Here is a 6,866-nt window from a genome sequence, read left to right on the forward strand (position 1 = left end):
CACTGGGCGTCCAAGGAGGTGAAAAATCTGTGAGGGGGGAATGACCTGCCCAAGGTAAGAAGCCGAGGATGTGAGAGACGGGCTACAGCTGGAGAAACCAGCTGTCAGCTGTTATTACAGAAACTGCTGTGTTCTCTCCACCGCATGGTTGTGGACTTCTGTCCTCACCCTCAGTTGTGGAAGCTTTTCCCTGGGGCTGTTACAAAGCAAACTCCTTTCAGTGGGTGTTCTTACGCTCTCAGGTCCTCAGCACAAAATTCAGGCAATGACCAAATAATCCGCGATAGGGGCAAGGGAAAGAATTGTTCTTTTACTCAGCGAGAGTCTACCAGGATCTCGTCAGCGTGTAGGGAAAGCTAAAAGATTCCTTAGCCCACCGGGAATTTCAAGCTAAAAGATTCCTTAGCCCACCGGGAATTTCAAGCTATAAGATTCCTTAGCCCACCGGGAATTTCAAGCCCACTCCAGGTAGAAATTTCAAGTAGAAAAAACAATGTTGTAAACTTTTCTGTCATCTTTGTAAGTCCCGTGGACAATAAACATTATTTTAAAAAAAATGTTGTATATATATTCTTTTGGTTAGAGAAGCATCTGATGTAATTTCAGTTAAAATACAGGTACAAGGAAGGTGAGCCCGATTCATGTTCCTTTAGGAATCCTTCTAATATAGAAACTTTGATCCGTTTTCAGGGTCTTGACAAAAGAGCATTTGAGGCAGGTCTCAATCCCTTGCTTCCTGTCATCTTTGGTTTTGCGCTTTGGGTGGGGGGAGGTGGGCAGGCATTTGTCAGTGTCCCTCTGTCCCTCCGTTGGCTGACAAGTTGGTTACATAAGGTTTGTGTTGGATTCATCATCATGAAGTTTTCTTTGCCTGGACAGCAAGTTCTCAGAGTCTGTCAAATGAGAACCTTATCCTAATGCAAGCTGACAGGTGTGCAAAGTGGCGGGCAGGGTGGGCCTCCCCACGGAGGTCACTACCAGGGGAAGGAATCTGGGGAAAAGGGAGCTTCAGAGTAGGAACTGTGGTCACATGATGCTTAGTGTATTTCTGATGAAACTACTACCAAAAGAAGCCCGGGCTAGAATCAGTCAGGGGGGCATTTATGGTGCACCTACTGTGTGCAGCGTGAGAAGAGTATAGGCTTCAGTCTCTACCTTCTGTAGCATAAGATGAATAATACTAAACAGACCCCTTTTATGGAATCTTACCAAATGATCGGAACAGTGCTAGACACCTTTTTAGGCATTACATCATCTGGACAGCCTTACGATGCAGGCAACATAATTGTCCTCTCCTAACAAATGAGACAACAGAGGCTTAGAAAGATTAAGTCACTTTCCAAAGCTGCACAAACTGGCTAGCTGCAGAGTCAGGACTGGAACCCGGGTCCCCGTGAGTCCAAACCCATGCAGACCAGGAAGCAGCCCGAGGCAGCTCATAACCCATGCCAGAACGAGTGTAAGAACTGGAAACGCAATACCTCGCTGAGAGAAGAGGGAGGTTGCTGTGGGCTGGGGCCGGAAGGAATGTGCCCTTCGAAGCATGTGACTGCAGGGCTGCTGGGGACTGGGACAGGAAACCGGTCACCCAAGTGCCTAGTTTGTTTCTCTGAGCCTTTGCTTTGTCTTTTCATCGAGAATCGGGCAACACTAAAAAGAGGATCTGAAACTTTAGAAGGAGCACAGGGTAGAGCAGAAACAGAACCGGCCTCCCATGCCCCCACATTCATTTTTGGTTCTGAAGTTGGGAAGTTCTCGGAAATGGATCGGGCCCCTGGGACCTGATGGGAAATGTGGCAGACCGAGGCGGCCCTCTAAGGTGTGCTGTTCCTGTTGAGCTCTCGCTTTCCAGGGCCAGGGAAAAGGTCTTCTGACGGCAGAGAGCAAGGACAGTGAATGCACTTCCATGAAATTCCGTCCTGCGCTAATCCCTCCTTCACTGACAGTGCAAATATAATTTGAAGGAGGCATTTTTGAAATACCTAAGAGAACAAACTTCCCAAGCACTCTCAAGGGCTTGAGAAATACTGGTATCTTGTGAATAATGGGGGGCAGAGTGAGGTAAAAAGAGGCCTGCCCTGAGATTCAGGCCACTAGTTTTCAGGTCCCCACTCGAGTGCCCTCTCTCTCTCTCTCTCTCTGTCTCTCTCATGTTGGGTCAGGCAGTTTTCCTCAGTGGATCTCAGTTGGCTCATCTGTAAAATCAATGAGGCCAGTGCAGGTGGTCTCTAAGCTCTCTTCAGGTATGAATTTATACAGTCATTAATTTAGAATCTAAACAAATTAAGAATCTAATTCATAATTTGAATTAGAATTGATGACATTTGTCATATAAATAATGATCGGGTATCCCAGGGGTGGTCAGCTGACAGAGGAGAATGTTGTGGAGACCTAGTTGATGTATAATGCCTGCCTTCAGATATTTAAGGACCACCTGGGGGTAAAGGAGCACATCAATTTTATATGAACACCAGAAGGCATGCAGAAACTGAGAGGAAGGTAGATTCCCAGCCCAGGTGAAAAAAGACTTTAAGATTGAAATAGGTTCTCTATCAGAAGAGTGAGCCTCCTGTCACAGGAGGCATTCAAGAGAAGGCCAAATAAAGTTCTGTGTGAGATGAAGCAGGAAGGGTTCCTGCACTGAGCAGGAACTGGATTAGGCTCCTTCCAAATCTGTGCCTCCGTGTCCTTGAAAACAATAGACCTGAATGTTCTTAAAAAGTATTCAGACCGTTCCCTAATTCCAGCTGGCCTTCTCCCCAATTCCTCTGGATTTCAGAGGTTTCGCTGCGTTCCTAAACAGGAAACCTCCGGGGGAAATCAGGATCTCAACAGTCCTTGGCCATGGGGGGAAATCCAGAAATAGAGAAATAAGGTTAAGCAGTTTTCCAAACTATTAGACCTTTTCATCAGCTGCTCTTCCCATGCCTTTTGCAAATGACCTACTAACTCCCAGAGAGAGAATAATGAGAGCTGCAAAGTCCTCTCTGCAAAGGCTATTACATACTTCTCCACCCTCAGAATCAGTGCACTTCCTGTGGTTTTTCCGTCACCCTCACAGGGCGGGAAGGAAGGGAGGCAGGTCCCTGGAAAGCACGGAACACTTCAAGGCCCTCTGGTCCTAGAGCCTAGAGACCTGGGGTCTCTCCACCGCGGGCAAGTCACTTTCCTTCTCTAGACCTGGTATCATCTCAAATGAAAGATAGTTTGGTTCGGTTTGGTTTCCATGAGTCTTGTGTTTCCTTTTTCCAGAATTCTGTAAGATTTCAGGAAGTGTTCAATGTTGCATATGTGGCTGCAACGCTTTTATTTTAAAAGCACATTTTTTTCTTATTAAAAAGGTAATAGATGCTCTTTGTAGAACATTTAAAAACAGAGGAAAGCACAAAATGAGATAAATCACACATAACATTACCACCTGGAGAGAGCCATTATTAAATGTGATGTGTAGTCTTCCAGTCTTTGTCCTAAGCATGGCTAGGCAATGGGTATGGAGAGATTTTTAAATAAAAATGAATTAGATTATTAGTACAACTTTGGATCACTGATAATAATTTTACAAATTCCTCCTTGAATATATTTTATGTATAATGTGATCCAGGTATCGTAACTGGCCTGGCAATATACACAAGCCAACAGTTTTCAAGCGTTAGGGGTACAGAGGAATCATCACTCCCAGAGCATCTAGATTGGGAAGTCTGAGGTGAGGCCCAAGAATCTGCATTCTCGCAAGTTCCCCCAGGTTTTTCTAACAGCGGTGGCCCAAGGATTCCATTTTGATGAATACGTTTACAGAGATAAATTCTGTCAATTAAACAGAATGCGCCCCAATTCCTTACTAGTTATGAAAGAGATGTTTCCGTACTGGTCTCTTTGAAAGCATGCTTTCTGCAAATGGGCTCTAGTCTGCTTTTACAGCATAGGAAACTAAGCACTGAACTCCGAGGGCAAGGTTCTCGCTGCATTGTTACATGCCTCTGGCCCGGCCAGTTAACTTATGTTAAAATAAGTCTGTTCAAGTTATATAGTGACCCATACCTACTATTTGAAAAGTACAACAGCAGATTTCTATTCCCCGGAGCACCTCTCGTGAGAATAATGGCCAAGAACTCCAGAGTGCTCCTATGAACTCCGTATCGTGCTTGGCAGTTTTTGTGCACAATCTCATTTAGTGCTCACCCCAACCCTACAGAATGGGTACCATTGTGTTTGTCCCCATTTTATAAATAAGGAAACTGAGACTCGAAGGGGTGAACTGAGTTGCCAAAGATGACACGACCCAGTGGAGTGAAACGGAGGTATTCTGAACCAGAGCCCGTGTGCCTCGCCGCCGCTAGGATAGGCTGTCTTTCCCCCTGGGCGGGGAGGGGGGGTCAGGTCAGAGAGAAGGGGGGAGAGGACGATGAGAAGACATTTTTACTGGGTACACTTTGTTTCCTTCTCCAGGGATTCTTTTCCTGAGGCCTGAATAATTCCTGAGCCTTGCGACTGAGAAGCAAGCCCATGCCGGGTGGGGGGCGGCGGCGGGGGGGGGGGGGTAGTGGTGGGGGGGGCATCGGCTATGGCTAAGTATGAACGAGGAAACCAGATTGCCCGGAGAGCAGGCAGCACCCCGGCTTTCACCATCGTTCAGGCACTGTTTGCAGGCTTCCCCCGCCAGGTAGGATGCAGAGGCGGGCGCCTGGTACCAGCACACTGGTTTGCGCTGAGTCAAATCCTGACCGTCACGGCAGGAAGCCCCTGACATCTGGCTTTGGGGTGCTTTTCCCATCTCTCTGCCCAGGTCTGTGCCAGTATCTGAGGTTTCACAGTAGAGAATATCCAGGTGGGATGGGCGTTGAGCAAGCACATTACTCCCCAAGTGTACTAAGAAACCCCCGGCTCTGAGAGGTGGGGTCGGGGACAAGGTTCCAGGGACCAAGAGGGGACCATCTCTCCTGGCTTGTTCTGTTATTACTGTTCCAGAGCTGAGAGCGGGAAGACCGGTGTTTCTGAATATATTCCCTTCTCCAGGAAGAGAACACAGTTTTTAAAATCACAACTGCAATACTCATGACAAAGCAAAATTAGAGTCCTAGGGAACTCTTGCTTTCTTTTCAACCGTAACTGCCTTTGGCTGGAGAGTTTTCTTCGTTGGGCCCGTTCTGTCTCTGTTCTACCGCCGAATGTTCCTCTTTATAAAAATCCTATTAGATATTGCTAAATACTGCAGGAAAGTCTGACCGTCTGTGGGTGGGTTTTTATTGCTTCGTTTGGGTTGAGAGGTGTTCGCAGTTCTCCTGAGATGCATCGCCAACTCTAAGCCTCTTCTGCTTCCAACATTCAGACTTCTTTCCTGTTTTACTTCCCGGTGTCTCTCTGTAATTCCAAAGATCACCTGGCCTCCTCAGCCTCACAGACAGAGGGTCAACCTCAAGGGCCTGAGGGGCCAGCCTTAGAAATTCGTTTCTACAGGATCATGGAAGGGCTCAGTGATGTCAGTTTAGGTAGGAGTTTCTTGGAGCTATTTTATTTTACTGCAGTGGGTCCCAAAAATGATTTGGGGGAATTTCTGAGAAAATGCACATTCCTGGCCCCCGTCCCTGAGATTCTGATCTGACACGACTGTGATTGGGAGCCAGCAATCTGCATTTTGCCACAACTTCCCCAGAAGACTGCGACACAGGTGCTCCGAGGCAATTCAGGGACCTAAAGCCAGCAGTCTCCCCTTCCCCACCCTTCTCACTAAAGAGCACAAAATGTAGGCATACAAAAGAAAGGATCCCATACGGTTGCATAGATTCACCAAAAAAACCCCACAAAAACAAAAAACAAAATCATCCTATCAACTAAACAGAATCCTAATTTTCCTGTGTTACCAAAAAAAAAAAAAAAAAAAAAACCAATGTAGATGAAAACAATTAATAAGTGATAAAGAATTACTCTGACCCTAAAATGCCCAGTCCTAAACCCCTGCAGTAGACCAGAAGGGAGCAGCACAGGAAGAAAAGGGATTTTGCTGCAATGATAGACTCCTAGTCCAGTGCTCCTTCCTCCCTGACACCATGCCCTGGTTAAGCCAAATCATGTTAAAGTCTATATGAATCTATTTGCCCAACGTACGTAAACCCTCCTACTTAGAAACCTGACGGGGGTCCCACCCAGCTGCAGAGAAGAGTGTGATTCATACATACCCACCCATACACCTCCACACACAGATGCACACACCCAAATAAACACACACACACACACACACACACACTTTTACACTGATCCCTATATCTGTATCAGCACGCATACACACATGTGCATTTCCACACAGCTATATGGCCACATCTCGTTCTTTTGTGTACACTCCCATATGAATATGTGCACACGTATAGGACGGACATACTCAGACCTAAATCTTAGAGAAAAACACATGTAAGGATTCCTAAGTACACTTCCGTGTGCTCCAAATGAGCAAACATGCCACGTCATGTAATCACGGTCCCACTGCTGCCTGAGTAGGCACAGGTCCACGTGCAGACCCCTTCTCCTTGATAAGTCTATACAGCCTTGATTTAATGCATGTGTACCGAACTCCTACTAAATGCCAGGAGCTGTTAGGTGTTGGAGAACAGTGAGTGAACAAGAACAGTTTATCTTTGACCTTATTGAGTTTGTGTATAATGAGAGAACTTTTTAATTTTTTTTTAATTTTTTAATTTTTTTAAGATTTATTTATTTATTTGACAGAGAGAGGCAGCCAGCGAGAAAGGGAACACAGGCAGGGGGAGTGGGAGAGGAAGAAGCAGGCTCCCAGTGGAGGAGCCTGATGTGGGGCTCGATCCCATAACGCCAGGATCACGCCCTGAGCTAAAGGCAGACACTTAACGACTAAGCCA

The sequence above is a fragment of the Ursus arctos genome, unplaced genomic scaffold (genome assembly GCF_023065955.2).
Source record: "Ursus arctos isolate Adak ecotype North America unplaced genomic scaffold, UrsArc2.0 scaffold_15, whole genome shotgun sequence".
Classification (NCBI taxonomy): domain Eukaryota; kingdom Metazoa; phylum Chordata; class Mammalia; order Carnivora; family Ursidae; genus Ursus; species Ursus arctos.